This window comes from Leuresthes tenuis, unplaced genomic scaffold (assembly GCF_036924035.1).
Source record: "Leuresthes tenuis unplaced genomic scaffold, fLeuTen1.0.hap1 SCAF_6, whole genome shotgun sequence".
Lineage (NCBI taxonomy): Eukaryota > Metazoa > Chordata > Actinopteri > Atheriniformes > Atherinopsidae > Leuresthes > Leuresthes tenuis.
Window position 1 is genome coordinate 28,419,938 of NW_027325360.1, and position 19,938 is coordinate 28,439,875.

Here is a 19,938-nt window from a genome sequence, read left to right on the forward strand (position 1 = left end):
TCTTTATGCTGATGATGTATTACTTTTCCTTCAGAACTCACAGACGTCTCTCACTCACACGATCACACTCATAAATAAATTCTCAGCACTTTCTGACTACTCTATCAACTGGTCTAAGACCACAGTTCTGCCCATTAACTGTAGGGTCCAGAATATACCTGCGATCACTTTACAGTCAGGAAATATTTGATATTTAGGCATAAACATTTCCTCCAGGCTCTCAGAGCTAACAAAGCTAAATTAAGTGCAATTATTAAAGAGAGTAGAGGACGATCTCTCTCATTGGAAGTCCTTACCTATATCACTTATGGGGAGAGTTACAACCATTAAAATGATGATACTACCAAAAGTTAACTATATGTTCTCAATGATCCCCATAAAACCATCTGCTACTTGGTTTAAGTCACTAGATTCATGCATCTCCAAATTTCTGTGGAAAAACAAACCACCACGTATTAGTTTAAAAACCCTACAGACAGTGGTGGATTAGATATACCTCATTTTCAGCACTATTCCTTAGCCAATAGGTTACAATATATATCAAAATGGTTTAAACCTTGTTGTTGTCACAGTTCCCAGAGACGTTGTAATCGTTGAGGATTCTATATTCACCCCCTCATTAGAGGCACGTGTTGCAGATTGATGACACTGAATCTTCTCCTCTGTTCATTGCTGGCATCATTCCCAGCATCGTAAGTGTTCGTGGCATTGTTAGCCTCTTCTTCTGGATCTTGACATCGAGCATCCTTTTGTATTTCTGGTTTGTCAGTCCTCTCTCTTCGTTCACCGGAGTCTTCGTCTCTTTGTCCTTGAGTTTGGTGATTTTTTATTCTTTTGATGCCTTGACACAGTGTGACAGGTGATACCACGTGGGAGATCCTTTAACTTGGACTGCTGTCCCTGTGCTGCGAAATGGCTGTGCTGCTCAAATGGTCTCTCCTTCATCATATACACAGTTATTTATACATCACCTTCCACCATGAAGCGTTGTCCCTTTTTGTTTCTCTCTTTGTTCTTAAAATGCTGTTATGCATGTCTAAAACCAATCCATTAAATTAGATCATTTTGGCACTAAAGCGATCTACAATGTGCTTGGTCGCAAAGCTGCTCATCTGTGGTAAACAGCTCTTCAGAAAGGCATTCTTCAATTGATTTCACTAATTTTATGTAATAATTTTGTGATTTCCTACAAAACTACATTTCTTCTCCCATCTGTCTGAGTATTTAATATTGTCTGGGTCCCGTTAAAACATGTATTTTTCCCATCTAATTCCTTGTTTGCTTTAAAACAAGTATTCCCCATTTTCTATCCCTTCAGTAGCCAACCAGTTTGTATGGAGTACTCTGGAGCAACTTGACTGATCAGTAAAACACTGCTTTTGTTGTCACCGCAAGGCTTCCCCCGTCGGTTGTTTCACTGAGACACTACTGAGTAACTACAACTCAACACAGTTTATACACATAACATTCATATACATACTAACAAACAAACAAACAATTATTTATCGCAATTTTCTTATCTCTGTTTGAATGTACACCCAGGTAAATATTCCTGTAGTCTTCTCATACCGACTATGGACCCATTCATTGTTTAACTTCACTGTTTTGCAAATCCTAATTGAATATTACACATTGACATTGAACTTTACTGGATAAGCAGGTCTTCATTGCATTCAGCAGCCTATATGTGAGCATCTATGTGTAAGCTGTTCTTCTTTGCATTTATCAGCAGCAAGCAATTCTTCATTGCACATCCATATGAAGATAGTAAAACAATTCCAATGCGTTAGCGAAACCTTCTACATCAGGAGTGTCCATCATGATGCTGGGAATAGAACCTCTTTCCCAGAATAGTTCAACCTTCATTACTCAACTGATCATACCTCCGCAATGAGCACATTTCAAAGTATCATTCCTCTACATGTATTCAAAAATCTATGTGTAAATGTTTAATATTTTTTATATTTGTTGATGTCATTCTGTGTGCATGGGGCCTAAACCCAATCTCTGTGTGGCAATTTTAATTTAAACAAGTTGAACTCTGCCTCTGATCATTTAAAAAAGGTGTGTACCAATATCAACCTTTCTCAGGTAATTACTGATCCTAAAAAACCAAACTTAAGTGATCCTTAAAGGTTGTCCCTGATTGGCTCAATCTTAACAAATCAAAGGTAGAAAATCCGCAGTATCTGAACTTGGTGTTAGTTATCACTGCTCAATAGCCTGTATCAGAATTGCAAAAATGAAAACATTAGGTCCACGCTTGGTATCCAGATCCTGAAACATCTCCATGAGCAGACTTTTTGTTTAACTGATCTGTTGAATAGTTATACTTTTTGTAAATCTTCTAATTCCATAGTTGATAAACACACCCCTTTTAAAAAGTATAGAACTTAGAACAGGTCTAGTCCCTGGCTTTCGGCAGAACTGTCTTCTTTACTTTTTTTTTTTTTCCCCTTATCATGTTCAGCATTATGGCAGCAGAATTGTAGTCTGAATACCTTTGATGCCAAACAGATTTGCTTTGCCAAGGGAAGTTTTATAAATGTAAAGCTCCCCTTGATGCCCATTTATTTATTTCTGTTTACAATATATGACATGTAATAGAACTGAACCGGACCGGGGGACAAGGAACGAAGAAGAGGAAAGAAGAGGAAAAAGAACAAAAATAGAAACAAAAACCAGACAACCAGCTGCTACACCTGTAAAAAACAAAACAGACAATAATCCATGGCCTCTGAGGGGAATACAGTCTTAGCGCCAGGAGCACCTGAAAGCAGACAAGCAGAGAAAAAACAAACACACAAACAAACAAAAACAAGCACAAGAAGCGGTAATCGCATACAACACAGCTGTGGATATAAATGACCTGAGACGACATGATAATACATCAACTGCTTAGCGACCATGCTACTGGACTAATGAATGTGGTTGTGTGTGTGTGAGAACATAAAACACCCATGGCACAGGACCTACATGATAACTGTGCTTAGTTATGAGTGTATAAGCGTACAGGGCCACAATCCACAGCCCCCCCAAGCAATCAGAAGCAGGCAGAGAGGGCCACAAGACCCAGGCCACCAGCAGCCCCCACAGAGCACAGAACCCAGGAAGCCCACCGCAGGGGCAACCACGCATCCACCCAGAAGACTGCAGAGGAAGCCCCCGGAAAGAGCCCCCATAAGCATAGGGCAGAGGCCCTCCGGGAGCCAGGGTTAACAGTCCACCGACGTCGCCAGGCCCCAGCCGCCCAGACATGGGCCGTGCACTGGATCCAGGCCCCAGGAGCCCGAGCACCCCCAAACCCCCCGGCAGAGGCCCCACCCAATACCCAGGAGGGCCAAGCGCCCCAGACAGCCACACAGTGGATCAGCGCCTGCCCCAGAACCCCTGGCCAAGTGCCCTGGGAGTCAAGAGGTGCCCACAGGTGGGTGAAGTCGCGAGCAGCGGGGAGAGGCCACGCCGCCCCCCCATCGGGAGAAGCACAGGCAGGCCAGGCGACAGCAAGTCCAAGATCCAGGCCCAATCATTACCACACACACTTTCATGTCCCATACATCCACACGTCCTCCCAACCTCGACTCCGCTGGGGTGTAGTGCAGCGGGCACACCAGGGGGCCAGCAGCCCCCCAGCCACCACAGACCCCAAACCAGCAGAACAATTAATTAATCCTCCTGGCCCCTCCCGCCCCGAGCAGCAACCAGTAAGCAGGGGTGTGCGAAGAAGACCCCTCCCCTCACCCTTCTGGCTCTTCAATATTTTCTAATAGTGAGCAATTAAAATTGAGGGGCAGCCAAACTTGTAGACCTGGGAGCGTGGCCCTCTGGGCAGCCTACATACCCAAAGAGTCCCGCCCACCAGATGCCACTCAGTGTAACCACCCCCCAAGACCTAATGTGTGTGTGTGAGTGTGTTTTTTATAAGTAGTAATGTCTAAGGTGTAATTAAAACAGGGGCGGGGAACTGCAGAGTGCAACTACTGCTGAGTCCACTACACCCCACCGAACATACACGCCCCCAAAACCCTTCATGTGTGAGTGTGTGCTGTGTACAGGAGCAAGAAGGGAGAGGGGTATGGGGATATACACTGGGGGAGCTACTCTCCCCCAGAGAGGGCAGCTAGGGACTGGCTGCAATAGGCATCCCCGCTACCAGGGAGCCAACACAGGACAGGAGGGCCTGAAGTCCACCAGGCTCGGGGCCTGCAGCGACCATATTCCGGGAGCTACTGTACCCCCTTGAAGGTACCCATCCCGCCCCACCCCATTCAACCCAACCCCACTCCGGAGGACCTCTACAAAAAACAAACAAACAACAACAAAAAACAAACAAACAAACCACCCGGTCACACCAGTCGAAGCAGCCCGGGCCTGAGACCCACCATCACCCAGGCCCCCCCAGGCCCCCCCAGGCCCCCCCTCAACAGGTGCGTTCTTGTGAAAAAGCAAACAACGGCAGCAACAAAAACACCACGGGAACACCGTATTGAGGCTTTGTTCTGACCGCTCATTCGGTGTCGCGTTTCTTTCAAGCAATTCTCCCGGTTAGCCTGCACTCTGCTCGCTCCCAGAGCCGTGTTAAAGTCTACTTCGCATTGACTCTCTTTTCTCAGCAGACTAAAAGAAAGTTTCATCTTGGGCTCCCTGAAACTTGCATCCTGCACCGCTGTTTGCTTTTTCACAAGAGTAGAGAAGAGCGCACCGTTCCCAGCGGCACTGCAGTACGGGGTCAATGCTTGGAGTGAACGGAGCAAGCTACTTTTTCAACTCCTATTGCTAAAAATCTATTTAATATGTAGTCCTCGTATAGAGGACATATCAGATATTAAACTGATAGGAACAGATACTACACTTGATCTTAGCCAAAAGGCCGAGAAGCGATAACTGTCCACTGGTTCACGTCCGAGGGCCCTTCCTGGCACAATGCGCACTTGTAGCGGTGTTCTTTTTATGGCCATAGGTGGCCAGAGTGTCACTTTGCACCTCCGCCCACCCGCTGCACTGAGCACTCTTCAGCCCTTTTAAATGGTATAACTTTGCACTCCCGCACGCTCCAGCGAGCACCATTCAAGCAACAACTTTGCACTCCAGCTTCGAACATCGGCACAGTCGCAACAAGTAAGGCGACTCTACTCAGAGAAGTCACTCTGCACAGTAACAAGATTTCTTTTGCACAGACAGAAAGGGCTTCACCCGCAAAGGTAAAGCCTGCCAAAAATAGAAACAACTCATTAGTGCTGCTCTCCACAGAAGTCTTTAGTAAAAGGCGAAAGACTTGTACGTTATGAAGAGAAACCAGAGTACGATTATCCGTCACTGCGGGAGCAGGGCATCAGGCTAGTTGGCATAGCCACCTTCCCCATGGTGAGCTTTGCTTGGTTGAGACGCTTGCTCCCCCCCCCCTTGCTCCTTGGCTGACCAAGTAGGAACAATCGGGCCCTATTCGATGGCTGCCTTGTCTTTTACTCTGTGCAAAAGACAAGGCAGCAACAAAAACACCACGGGAACACCGTATTGAGGCTTTGTTCTGACTGCTCATTCGGTGTTGCGTTTCTTTCAAGCAATTCTCCCGGTTAGCCCGCACTCGGCTCGCTCCCAGAGCCGTGTTAAAGTCTACTTCGCATTCACTCTCTTTTCTCAGCAGACTCTTAGGATTTTATCTATAAAATGAATTCCTTCACTCAAACTATGTTAGAACTTCTTTGTCCTTCATATTTACCATGTCTTGAAAGATTTAAACAAAAAAAACAACGTTGTACTTTGCAGTAAAAGAAAGAGCAAATCTAAAGTTTCAGAATCCGAGAATAAGCTTACTTTCATGAGTTCTTCACGATTTCGGATTTTGCTATAAAATGAATTCCTTCACTCAAACTAAATTAAAACTGCTAAACGGCTAATCTGTTACATGAAAGGCAGATGTCAAATTCACCGAAATAGGATTATTCGGTATTCGGCCAATCGAGCTGTAGCAGCTTCGGTAAAAGAGTATAAGTTGAAGAGTTTGTGAATAAAGGTGTGCGCACACATAGTGAGCTGTAGGAAAATAGGCAGGGAGCAATGCCGGCTGGGGTATATGTTCTTGTATGTTGTCTGACTGTTTGATTTGAATGTGTTGTGTAAGTGTCCTGTTGAATGTTACATGTTTGGGCTTTGACACGCTTCACTGTGTTTGTTAACTGTGTGGTGTGTCCTGAAATGTTATATGTTTGGGCTGTGTGACATGCTTAATGCTTGTCAGTAGCTACCCACTTATTCATATATAGCAACTGACAACATAAGAAGTCCGGACATACTTTGATAGAGTAGTTGTAGAAGTTTCCTTATTGATAATAGATAAACTAATTCATAGTGATAGAACAGTAGATGAACAGGTGCCTGCACATGTCTCACGAAAATAAAATGGATGTATGATTGCTGACGGCAGAGCAATACTGCCAAACTTATGAGTTCTTGTGGCAAACTTGATTCAGTGTCTTGACGTGTATACACTGTTTCGCTGACTTGATTGTCACAAGAAACAAAGTGTGTTTGATAAGATCCGACCATTTTATTACGTGAGGATCAGTATGTATGGATTCTGATGTGACTGATAAACCCATTCGTATCTTAAGCATAATCTAATACGTGAGACAACGCCCTGGCACACGATAAAAATAAAAAAGAGAGAGCAGTTTTGTGTCCCCACAGTCCATAATGTAGAAAAGAGAGAAAAAAGCCTTTCTGATTTGGTGTGTGTGCTCATAGTGCAGAGTGTAGAGAGAAGAAAGCCGTTTTGGTGTCAAGGGTGTTGTGACTTACACACACACATTTCTAAATTGAGAAAGGAAATTATTTTAGAGGAAGCACTAGAGTTTAGATCCCACATTTGTTGATAGGCATTCATTTATTTCTTCACTTCTGATGAAGTTTCAACAATAAACAACAAACTTTGTATTATGAGAAAGAACCAGACTCATTCTTCAGGAATCCGAAAATAAGCTCTATTTTACGAGTTATGCACGAATTCGGATTCTCCTATAAAACGAATTCCTTAACTCAAACTAAGTTAAGACTGCTTTGTCCTTCATATTTATTCATGTCTAATCAAGTTTCAACGATAAACAACGTTGTACTTTGTAGAATGAGAAAGAACTTCTTCAGCAAAAAGCATCTCTCGACATATGACGAAGTACAGATTTTTCTATAAAATTGATTCCTTCTATCAGCCTGACTTAAAACTGTTTGTCCTCGTAATTTATCCACTTCAAATAAATTTTCAACAATTAAAAAAATGTTGTAGTTTGAGAAAGTACTTAATCTTCAGCAATCAGTATAAAAAGATGGTAAGAAAAGGTGCAAATGCCAACCATACATACCTAAAAGGTGGAGCGGAAGTATTCGGCTGCAAGTAGGTGTGAACGTTCGACCATAATTTGTAAAAAGTGGGTAAGAAAAGGTTCGAATGCCCGACTATATATTAACAAAAGCGGGAGGAGAGGTCTTCGGATGAGAGTGGGTGAGAATTTCCAACCATAATCTATAAAATGCGGTGAAAAAAAAGGTGTGAATGCCCCATAGAACACTAAAAGGTGGAGCGGAAGTGTTCGGCTGCAAGAAGGTGTGAATGTCCGACTATATTTGGTGAAAAGCAGGTGAAGCAAGGTCTGAATGCCCAACCTTACATCATCAAAAGCGAGATCAGAGGTGTTTGGCTGCAAGAAGGCCATAGTTTGCCAAAAGCGGGTAAGGTGCGAATGACCGACTAAATATCAAGAAAAGTGGGGGCGGAGGTCTTCGGATGCAAGTGGGTGTGAATATCCCACCATACAAGTATGGTGGAGAGGAAGCTGTGAATGGCCGACCATAGTAAAAGGCGGGTGAGAGAAGGTGCGAATGTCAAACCATACATAATCAAAACAGGGAGCGGAGGTGTTCCGCTGTAAGAAAGTGTGAATGTCCGACCATAGTTGGTAAAAAGCGGGTAAGAAAAGGTTAAAATACTCGACTGTACACAATCAATAGCGGGAGCGGATGTGTTCGGCTACAAGAAGGTGTGAATGTCCGACCATAGTTGGTAAAAAGCGGGTAAGAAAAGGTTAAAATACCCGACTGTACACAATCAATAGCGGGAGCGGAGTTGTTCGGCTACAAGAAGGTGTGAAAGTCCGACCATGGTTTGTAAAAAGCGGGTAAGAAAAGGTTCGAATGCCCGAATATATACCATAAAAAGCGGAAGCGGAGGTGTTCGGCTGCAAGAAGGTGTGAACGTCCGACAAAGTTTGTAAAAAGCAGTTAAGAAAAGGTTCAAATATCCAACCAAACATAATCAAAAGTGGGAGCAGAGCTGTTCGACTGCAAGTAGGTGTGAATGTCCAGCCATAATTACTCACAAACGGGTAAGAAAAGGTAGTATTGCCAGACCATACATGATCAAAACAGGGAGCGGAGGTGGTTCAGCTGCAAGTTGTGAATGTCTGACTATAGTTTGTAAAAAGCGGGTATGACAAGGTGCGAATGCCCGACAATGTATGATCAAAAGAGGGAGCGGAGGTGTTCGGCTGCAAGGTCTGAATGTCCAACCATAATTTGTAAAAACCGGGTAAGAAAAGGCTCGAAAGCCTGACTATACATCATCAAAAGCGGGAGCGGAGGTGTTCAGCTGCAAGAAGGTCTGAATGTCCACCCATAATTCCTGAAAAATGGGCAAAAAAAAGGTGTGAATGCCCAACCATACATCATTAAAAGCAGGAGTGGATGTGTTCGGCTACAAGAAGGTGTGAACGTCCAACCAAAATATGTAAAAAGCAGTTTAGAAAAGGTTTGAATATTGCTTTGCTCAAACCAAGTTAAAACTGCTTTGTCCTTCCATATTTATCAATGTCTAGATCGACTTCAACAAAGAAAAACATTGGACTTTGCAGTAGAAGAAGTTGAAATCCATCTACACATTGATAAATATGAAGGACAAAGCAGTTCCCACTTGCCCATAAGAAAATAAGCTTATTCTCGGATTCCTGATCCTTCAGTGTTGCTCTTTCTTCTACTGCAAAATACAATGTTGTTCTTTGTGGAAATCGATGTAGACATTGATAAATATGAAGGAGAAAGCAGTTTTCACTTGGTTTAAGTGAAGGAATTCATTTTATACATAAAATCCCAAATCATGCAGAACGTATGAAAAGAAGTTTATTCTCGGATTCCTGATCCATCAGTGTTGCTCTTTCTTATATTGCAAAGTACAATGTGGTTTTTTGTTTTGTTTAAATCTATCTCGACATTGATAAATATGGAAGGACAAAGCAGTTTTCACTCGGTTTGAGTGAAGGAATTCATTTTATACATAAAACCCCAAATCATGCAGAACTTATGAAAATAAGCTTATTCTCGGATTCCTGATCCTTCAGTGTTACTCTTTCTTCTACTGCAAAATACAATGTTGCTCTTTGTTGAAGTCAATCTAGACATTGATAAATATGAATGAAAAAGCAGTTTTAACTTGGTTTGAGTGAAGGAATTCATTTTATACATAAAATCCGAAATCATGCAGAACGTATGAAAATAAGCTTATTCTTGGATTCCTGATCCTTCAGTGTTGCTCTTTCTTCTACTAAAAAATACAATGTTGTTCTTTGTTGAAGTCGATCTAGACATTGATAAATATGAAGGAAAAAGCAGTTTTAACTTGGTTTGAGTGAATGAATTCATTTTATACATAAAATCTGAAATCGTGCAGAACTCATGAAAATAAGCTTATTCTCGGATTCCTAAAACTTTTGATTTGCTCTTTCTTTTACTGCAAAGTACAACGTTGTTTTTTTGTTTAAATCTATCGAGACATTGATAAATATGAAGGTAAAAGCCGTTTTAACATAGTTTGAGTGAAGGAATTAATTTTATAGATAAAATCCCAAATCATGCAGAACTCCTCAAAAAGGGCGTATGTTTTAATCATAAGTGTGGTTCTTTCTCATTCAGGGTAATATGAGGAAGTTTATGCTTGAAATATATGTAGAAATGGGTACATATGAAGGACAAAGCAGTTTTAACTTAGTTTGAGTGAAGCAATTCATTTTATAACAAAATCCGAAATCGTGCAGAACTTATGAAAGCAAGCTTATACTCGCATTCCTGAAACTTTAGATTTGCTCTTTCTTTTACTGCAAAGTACAACGTTGTTTTTTTGTTGAAATCTATCTAGACATTGATAAATACCAGCCGAACATCTGTGCCGCCGCTTTTGATAATTTATGGTTGGGCATTCTTACCTTTTCTTACCCGCTTTTTACAAATTATGATCTGACATTCACATCTTCTTGCAGCCGAACACTTCCGCTCCCAGATTTGATGGTGTATAGTCGGCCTTTCGAGCTTTTTTTTCCCCGTTTTTTACAAATTATGGTTGGACATTCAGAACTTCTTGAAGCCTACACATCCACTCCTGCTTTTGATGATGTATGATTGGGCATTCACACCCTTTTTTTACCCATTTTTCAGGAATTATGGGTGGACATTCAGACCTTCTTGCAGCCGAAAACCTCCGCTCCCTCTTTTGATCATACATTGTCGAGCATTCGCACCTTGTCTTACCCGCTTTTTATAAACTTTAGTCGGACATTCAAACCTTCTTGCAGCTGAACCATCTCCGCTCCCTGTATTGATCATGTATGGTCTGGCAATACTACCTTTTCTTACCCGTTTGTGAGTAATTATGGCTAGACATTCACACCTACTTGAAGCCGAACACCACTTCTCCCGCTTTTGATGATGATAGTCGGTCATTCGCAGCTGACCCGCTTTTGGCAAACTATGGCCTTCTTGCAGCCAAACACCTCTGATCTCACTTTTGATTATGTAAGGTTGGGCATTCAGACCTTGCTTCACCTGCTTTTAGCCAAATATAGTCGGACAGTCACACCTTCTTGCAGCCGAACACTTCCGCTCCACCTTTTAGTGTTCTATGGGGTATTCACACCTTTTTTTCACCGCATTTTATAGATTATGGTTGGAAATTCTCACCCACTCTTATCCGAAGACCTCTCCTCCTGCTTTGGTTAATATATAGTCGGGCATTGGAACCTTTTCTTACCCGATTTTGACAAATTATGGTCGAACATTCACACCTACTTGCAGCCGAACACCACCGCTCCCGCTTTTGATGGTGTATAGTCGGGCTTTCGAGCCTTTTCTTCCCCGGTTTTTACAAATTATGGTTGGACATTCAGACCTTGCAGCCGAAAACCTCCGCTCCCTCTTTTGATCATACATTGTCGGGCATTCGCACCTTTTCTTACCCGCTTTTTACAAACCAGGGTCGGACTTTCACACCTTGTAGTAGCGGAACAACTCCGCTCCCGCTTTTGATTGTGTACAGTCGGGTATTTTCACCTTTTCTTACCCGCTTTTTACCAACTATGGTCGGACATTCACACCTTCTTACAGCGCAACACCTCCGCTCCCTCTTTTGATGGTGTATGTTCGGGCATTCGAACCTTTTCTTACCCTTTTTTTACAAACTATGGTCGGACATTAAAACCTTCTTGTAGCCGAACACATCCACTCCTGCTTTTGATGATGTATGGTTGGGCATTCGTACCTTTTCTTACCCATTTTGCAGTAATTATGGGTGGACATTCACACCTTCTTGCATTTGAACACCTCCTCTCCCGCTTATGATCATGTGCGGTTTGATATTCGAAAATTCTCTTCCATGTTTTCTAGCAATTGTTGATGGACATTCAGACCTTCTTGCAGCTGAACACCTCCGCTCCAGCTGTTGATGGTGTATAGTCGGGCTTTCGAGCCTTTTCTTCCCCGATTTTTACAAATTATGGATGGACATTCAGACCTTCTTTCAGCCGAAAACCTCCGCTCCCTCTTTTGATCATACATTATCGGGCATTCGCACCTTTTCTTACCCGCTTTTTACAAACCATGGTCGGACTTTCACACCTTTTAGTAGCGGAACAACTCTGCTCCCGCTATTGATTGTGTACAATCGGGTATTTTAACCTTTTCTTACCTGCTTTTTGCCAACAATGGTCGGACATTCACACCTTCTTACAGAGGAACACCTCCGCTCCCTCCTTTGATGGTGTATGTTCGGGCATTCGAACCTTTTCTTACCCGCTTTTTACAAACTATGGTCAGACATTCACACCTTCTTGCAGCCGAACACTTCCGCTCCACCTTTTAGTGTTCTATGGGGTATTCACACCTTTTTTTTCACCGCATTTTATAGATTATGGTTGGAAATTCTCACCCACTCTTATCCGAAGACCTCTCCTCCTGCTTTGGTTAATATATAGTCGGGCATTCGAACCTTTTCTTACCCGCTTTTTACAAATTATGGTAGAACATTCACACCTACTTGCAGCCGAACACCTCCGCTCCCACTTTTTATGGTGTATAGTTGGGCTTTCGAGCCTTTTCTTCCCCGGTTTTTACAAATTATGGTTGGACATTCAGATCTTGCAGCCGAAAACCTCCGCTCCCTCTTTTGATCATACATTGTCAGGCATTTGCACCTACTTGCAGCCGAATACTTCCGCTCCACCTTTTAGTGATGTATGGTTGGCATTTGCACCTTTTCTTACCCTCTTTTTATACTGATTGCTTAAGATTAAGTTGTTTTTTCTCAAACTACAAATTTTTTTTTAATGTTGAAACTTGATTTGAAGTGGATAAATAAGGAGGACAAACAGTTTTAAGTCAGGCTGATAGAAGGAATTAATTTTATAGCAAAATCTGTATTTCGTCATATGTCGAGAGATGCTTATTGCTGAAGAAGTTCTTTCTCATTCTACAAAGTACAACGTTGTTTATTGTTGAAACTTGATTAGACATGAATAAATATGAAGGACAAAGCAGTCTTAACTTGGTTTGAGTTAAGGAATTCGTTTTATAGGAGAATCCGAATTCGTGCATAACTCGTAAAATAGAGCTTATTTTCGGATTCCTGAAGAATGAGTCTGGTTCTTTCTCATAATACAAAGTTTGTTGTTTATTGTTGAAACTTCATCAGAAGTGAAGAAATTTTAAGTCAGTTTGATAGAAGGATTTAATTTTTTTGCAAAATCTGTATTCCTTCATATCTCCTCGAGAGAAGCTTATTGCTGAAAATTAGGTCTTGTTCTTTTTCATACTACAAAATACAGTGTTGTTTATTGTTTAAACTATATTAGAAGTAGATAAATATGAAGAACAAAGCAGTTTGAACTTGGTTTGAGAGAAGGAATTAATTTTATTGCAAAACCCGAATTCATGCATAACTCGTCAAATAGATAGTGATGTGTCGTTCGTGAGCGATTCGTTCGATATGAACTAATTTTTTATATGACTCGGGAGTAACGAGTTGTCTCAGTGAGTGATTCGTTCATTTTCATTTAGTACCCTTCCTCACCACATGGCAGGCGGCAGCTTCATAAGCTCAGTCAGCAGGACAGGAAACAGTATTGATTCGTTCACGACTCAACTCCTCGGGTGACGGGTCCTCGCACAGGAAACAGTATTGATTCGTTCATGACTCAACTCCTCGGCTGACGGGTCCTCGCACAGGAAACAGTATTGATTCGTTTACGACTCAACTCCTTGGGTCTTCGTTCATTTGTCACTTTTCAAATTCTACGTTTCATTTGACAGGCTGAAGAGCAGTAGGCACAACAGTTCGTTCACAAACCGGATCATTAATCTCATAGACTATTCTACCATCAACAACTTGGAAACCACAATCGACTCTCTAGATGCAGAAAAAGCATTTGATGGAGTGAACTGGAAATTTTTATTCGCAGCATTAAACAAATTCGGGTTTGGGTCACACTTTATCAACTGGATAAGGATATTAAATAGCTCCCCAAATACATGTGTCAGGACAAATGATCAAACTTCTCCAAGCTTCAGTCTGCAGAGAGGTACACGATAGGGTTGCCCACTTTCTCCCTCACTTTTTGCTATTTTCATCAAACCTTTAGCAGCTTCTATCAGACAAGATAGAAATATTAAAGGCATCCAATCCCAAAATATTGAGCATAAAATAAGTCTTTATGCTGATGATGTATTACTTTTCCTTCAGAACTCACAGACGTCTCTCACTCACACGATCACACTCATAAATAAATTCTCAGCACTTTCTGACTACTCTATCAACTGGTCTAAGACCACAGTTCTGCCCATTAACTGTAGGGTCCAGAATATACCTGCGATCACTTTACAGTCAGGAAATATTAGATATTTAGGCATAAACATTTCCTCCAGGCTCTCAGAGCTAACAAAGCTAAATTAAGTGCAATTATTAAAGAGAGTAGAGGGCGATCTCTCTCATTGGAAGTCCTTACCTATATCACTTATGGGGAGAGTTACAACCATTAAAATGATGATACTACCAAAAGTTAACTATATGTTCTCAATGATCCCCATAAAACCATCTGCTACTTGGTTTAAGTCACTAGATTCATGCATCTCCAAATTTCTGTGGAAAAACAAACCACCACGTATTAGTTTAAAAACCCTACAGACAGTGGTGGATTAGATATACCTCATTTTCAGCACTATTCCTTAGCCAATAGGTTACAATATATATCAAAATGGTTTAAACCTTGTTGTTGTCACAGTTCCCAGAGACGTTGTAATCGTTGAGGATTCTATATTCACCCCCTCATTAGAGGCACGTGTTGCAGATTGATGACACTGAATCTTCTTCTCTGTTCATTGCTGGCATCATTCCCAGCATCGTAAGTGTTCGTGGCATTGTTAGCCTCTTCTTCTGGATCTTGACATCGAGCATCCTTTTGTATTTCTGGTTTGTCAGTCCTCTCTCTTCGTTCACCGGAGTCTTCGTCTCTTTGTCCTTGAGTTTGGTGATTTTTTATACTTTTGATGCCTTGACACAGTGTGACAGGTGATACCACGTGGGAGATCCTTTAACTTGGACTGCTGTCCCTGTGCTGCGAAATGGCTGTGCTGCTCAAATGGTCTCTCCTTCATCATATACACAGTTATTTATACATCACCTTCCACCATGAAGCGTTGTCCCTTTTTGTTTCTCTCTTTGTTCTTAAAATTCTGTTATGCATGTCTAAAACCAATCCATTAAATTAGATCATTTTGGCACTAAAGCGATCTACAATGTGCTTGGTCGCAAAGCTGCTCATCTGTGGTAAACAGCTCTTCAGAAAGGCATTCTTCAATTGATTTCACTAATTTTATGTAATAATTTTGTGATTTCCTACAAAACTACATTTCTTCTCCCATCTGTCTGAGTATTTAATATTGTCTGGGTCCTGTTAAAACATGTATTTTTCCCATCTAATTCCTTGTTTGCTTTAAAACAAGCATTCCCCATTTTCTATCCCTTCAGTAGCCAACCAGTTTGTATGGAGTACTCTGGAGCAACTTGACTGATCAGTAAAACACTGCTTTTGTTGTCACCGCAAGGCTTCCCCCGTCGGTTGTTTCACTGAGACACTACTGAGTAACTAAAACTCAACACAGTTTATACACATAACATTCATATACATACTAACAAACAAACAAACAATTATTTATCGCAATTTTCTTATCTCTGTTTGAACGTACACCCAGGTAAATATTCCTGTAGTCTTCTCATACCGACTATGGACCCATTCATTGTTTAACTTCACTGTTTTGCAAATCCTAATTGAATATTACACATTGACATTGAACTTTACTGGATAAGCAGGTCTTCATTGCATTCAGCAGCCTATATGTGAGCATCTATGTGTAAGCTGTTCTTCTTTGCATTTATCAGCAGCAAGCAATTCTTCATTGCACATCCATATGAAAATAGTAAAACAATTCCAATGCGTTAGCGAAACCTTCTATATCAGGAGTGTCCATCATGATGCTGGGAATAGAACCTCTTTCCCAGAATAGTTCAACCTTCATTACTCAACTGATCATAACTCCGCAATGAGCACATTTCAAAGTATCATTCCTCTACATGTATTCAAAAATCTATGTGTAAATGTTTAATATTTCTTATATTTGTTCATGTCATTCTGTGTGCATGGGGCCTAAACCCAATCTCTGTGTGGCAATTTTAATTTAAACAAGTTGAACTCTGCCTCTGATCATTTAAAAAAGGTGTGTACCAATATCAACCTTTCTCAGGTAATTACTGATCCTACAAAACCAAACTTAAGAGATCCTTCAAGGTTGTCCCTGATTGGCTCAATCTTAACAAATCAAAGGTAGAAAATCCGCAGTATCTGAACTTGGTGTTAGTTATCACTGCTCAATAGCCTGTATCAGAATTGCAAAAATGAAAACATTAGGTCCACGCTTGGTATCCAGATCCTGAAACATCTCCATGAGCAGGCTTTTTTTTTAACTGATCTGTTGAATAGTTATACTTTTTGTAAATCTTCTAATTCCATAGTTGATAAACACGCCCCTTTTAAAAAGTATAGAACTTAGAACAGGTCTAGTCCCTGGCTTTCGGCAGAACTGTCTTCTTTACTTTTTTTTTTTTTTTCCCTTATCATGTTCAGCATTATGGCAGTAGAATTGTAGTCTGAATACCTTTGATGCCAAACAGATTTGCTTTGCCAAGGGAAGTTTTATAAATGTAAAGCTCCCCTTGATGCCCATTTATTTATGTCTGTTTACAATATATGACATGTAATAGAACTGAACCGGACCGGGGGACAAGAAAGAAGAAGAGGAAAGAAGAGGAAACAGAACAAAAATAGAAACAAAAACCAGACAACCAGCTGCTACACCTGTAAAAAACAAGACAGACAACAATGCATGGCCTCTGAGGGGAATCCAGCCTTAGCGCCAGGAGCACCTGAAAGCAGACAAGCAGAGAAAAAACAAACACAAAAACACAAACACAAAAAAATAAGCACAAGAAGCGGCAATCACATACAACACAGCTGTGGATATAAATGACCTGAGACGACATGATAATACATCAACTGCTTAGCGACCATGCTACTGGACTAATGAATGTGGTTGTGTGTGTGTGAGAACATGCAACACCCATGGCACAGGACCTACATGATAACCGTGCTTAGTTATGAGTGTATAAGCGTACAGGGCCACAATCCACAGCCCCCCCAAGCAATCAGAAGCAGGCAGAGAGGGCCACAAGACCCAGGCCACCAGCAGCCCCCACAGAGCACAGAACCCAGGAAGCCCACCGCAGGGGAAACCACGCATCCACCCAGAAGACTGCAGAGGAAGCCCCCGGAAAGAGCCCCCATAAGCATAGGGCAGAGGCCCTCTGGGAGCCAGGGGCAACAGCCCACCGACGTCGCCAGGCCCCAGCCGCCCAGACATGGGCCGTGCACTGGATCCAGGCCCCAGGAGCCCGAGCACCCCCAAACCCCCCGGCAGAGGCCCCACCCAATACCCAGGAGGGCCAAGCGCCCCAGACAGCCACACAGTGGATCAGCGCCTGCCCCAGCACCCCTGGCCAAGTGCCCTGGGAGTCAAGACATGCCCACAGGTGGGTGAAGTCGCGAGCAGCGGGGAGAGGCCACGCCGCCCCCCCATCGGGAGAAGCACAGGCAGGCCAGGCGACAGCAAGTCCAAGATCCAGGCCCAATCATTACTACACACACTTTCATGTCCCATATATCCACATATCCTCCCTCCCTCGACTCCGCTGGGGTGTAGTGCAGCGGGCACACCAGGGGGCCAGCAGCCCCCCAGCCACCACAGACCCCAAACCAGCAGAACAATTAATTAATCCTCCTGGCCCCTCCCGCCCCGAGCAGCAACCAGGAAGCAGGGGTGTGCGAAGAAGACCCCTCCCCTCACCCTACTGGCTCTTCAATATTTTCTAATAGTGAGCAATTAAAATTGAGGGGCAGCCAAACTTGTAGAACTGGGAGCGTGGCCCTCTGGGCAGCCTACATACCCAAAGAGCCCCGCCCACCAGATGCCACTCAGTGTAACCACCCCCCAAGACCTAATGTGTGTGCGTGAGTGTGTTTGATAAGTAGTAATGTCTAAGGTGTAATTAAAACAGGGGCGGGGAACTGCAGAGTGCAACTACTGCAGAGTCCACTACACCCCACCGAACACACACGCCCCCTAAACATTTCATGTGTGAGTATGTGCTGTGTACAGGAGCCAGAAGGGAGAGGGATATGGGGATATACACTGGGGGAGCTACTCTCCCCCAGAGAGGGCAGCCAGGGACTGGCTGCAATAGGCATCCCCGCTACCAGGGAGCCAACACAGGACAGGAGGGCCTGATGTCCACCAGGCTCGGGGCCTGCAGCGACCATATTCCGGGAGCTACTGTACCCCCAGAAGGTACCCATCCGGCCCCACCCCACTCAACCCAACCCCACTCCGGAGGACCTATACAAAAAACAAAAAAACAACAACAAAACACAAACAAACAAACCACCCGGTCACACCAGTCGCAGCAGCCCGGGCCTGAGACCCACCATAACCCAGGCCCCCCCAGGCCCCCCCTCAACAAGTGCGCTCTTGTGAAAAAGCAAACAGCGGTAGCAACAAAAACACCACGGGAACACCGTATTGAGGCTTTGTTCTGACCGCTCATTCGGTATGGCGTTTCTTTCAAGCAATTCTCCCGGTTAGCCCGCACTCGATTCGACAACTCACCAACTCGGCTCGACAACTCACCGACAGCCTCGTACTGATTCGAGACATCATTGATTACGCTAGAGACAGAAACACCCGGCTTGTCATCTTAAATTTAGACTTTGAAAAAGCATTTGATCGGGTCTCGCATCAATATCTCTTTCAGGTGTTGCAGCCATCGAATAGGGCCCGATTGTTCCTACTTGGTGAGCTTTGCTTGGTTGAGACGCTTGCTCCCCCCCCTTGCTCCTCGGCTGACCAAGTAGGAACAATCGGGCCCTATTCGATGGCTGCCTTGTCTTTTACTCTGTGCAAAAGACAAGGCAGCCACAAACACCACGGGAACACCGTATTGAGGCTTTGTTCTGACCACTCATTCGGTGTCGCGTTTCTTTCAAGCAATTCTCCCGGTTAGCCCGCACTCGGCTCGCTCCCAGAGCCGTGTTAAAGTCTACTTCGCATTCACTCTCTTTTCTCAGCAGATTAAAAGAAAGTTTCATCTTGGGCTCCCTGAAACATCCATCCTGCACCGCTGTTTGCTTTTTCACAAGAGCAGAGAAGAGTGCACCGTTCCCAGCGGCACTGCAGTACTGGGTCGATGCTTGGAGTGAACGGAGCAAGCTCCTTTTTCAACTTCTATTCCTAAAAATCCATTTAATATGTAGTCCTCGTATAGAGGACATATCAGATATTAAACTGATAAGAACAGATACTACACTTGATCTTAGCCAAAAGGCCGAGAAGCGATAACTGTCCACTGGTTCACGTCCGAGGGCCCTTCCTGGCACAATGCGCACTTGTAGCGGTGTTCTTTTTATGGCCATAGGTGGCCAGAGTGTCACTTTGCACCTCCGCCCACCCGCTGCACTGAGCACTCTTCAGCCCTTTTAAATGGTATAACTTTGCAATCCCGCACGCTCCAGCGAGCACCATTCAAGCAAGAACTTTGCACTCCAGCTTCGAACATCGGCACAGTCGCAACAAGTAAGGCGACTCTACTCAGAGAAGTCACTCTGCACAGTAACAAGATTTCTTTTGCACAGACAGAAAGGGCTTCACCCGCAAAGGTAAAGCCTGCCACAAATAGAAACAACTCATTAGTGCTGCTCTCCACAGAAGTCTTTAGTAAAAGGCAAAAGACTTGTACGTTATGAAGAGAAACCAGAGTACGATTATCCGTCACTGCGGGAGCAGGGCATCAGGCTAGTTGGCATAGCCACCTTCCCCATGGTTAGCTTTGCTTGGTTGAGACGCTTTACATTTCTAAATTGAGAAAGGATATTATTTTAGAGGAAGCACTAGAGTTTAGATCCCACATTTGTTGATAGGCATTCATTTATTTCTTCACTTCTGATGAAGTTTCAACAATAAACAACAAAC

At 43.1% G+C, this 19,938-nt stretch overlaps 4 non-coding genes across 4 annotated transcripts; all 4 read right to left on the reverse strand.

Annotated features, from left to right (window-relative positions):
• Positions 1-4,691: 4,691 nt before the first annotated feature.
• On the reverse strand, positions 4,692-4,882 carry LOC140310603 (U2 spliceosomal RNA). Its single transcript, XR_011916657.1, has one exon. It is a non-coding gene; the product is annotated as a U2 spliceosomal RNA (small nuclear RNA).
• Positions 4,883-5,190: 308 nt separating this feature from the next.
• Positions 5,191-5,304, reverse strand: LOC140310501 (U5 spliceosomal RNA). The gene has a single exon (XR_011916563.1). It is a non-coding gene; the product is annotated as a U5 spliceosomal RNA (small nuclear RNA).
• A 13,811-nt stretch (positions 5,305-19,115) lies between these two features.
• LOC140310475 (U2 spliceosomal RNA) lies at positions 19,116-19,306 on the reverse strand. The gene has a single exon (XR_011916541.1). It is a non-coding gene; the product is annotated as a U2 spliceosomal RNA (small nuclear RNA).
• Positions 19,307-19,614: 308 nt separating this feature from the next.
• Positions 19,615-19,728, reverse strand: LOC140310754 (U5 spliceosomal RNA). The gene has a single exon (XR_011916796.1). It is a non-coding gene; the product is annotated as a U5 spliceosomal RNA (small nuclear RNA).
• Between the last annotated feature and the right edge of the window lie 210 nt (positions 19,729-19,938).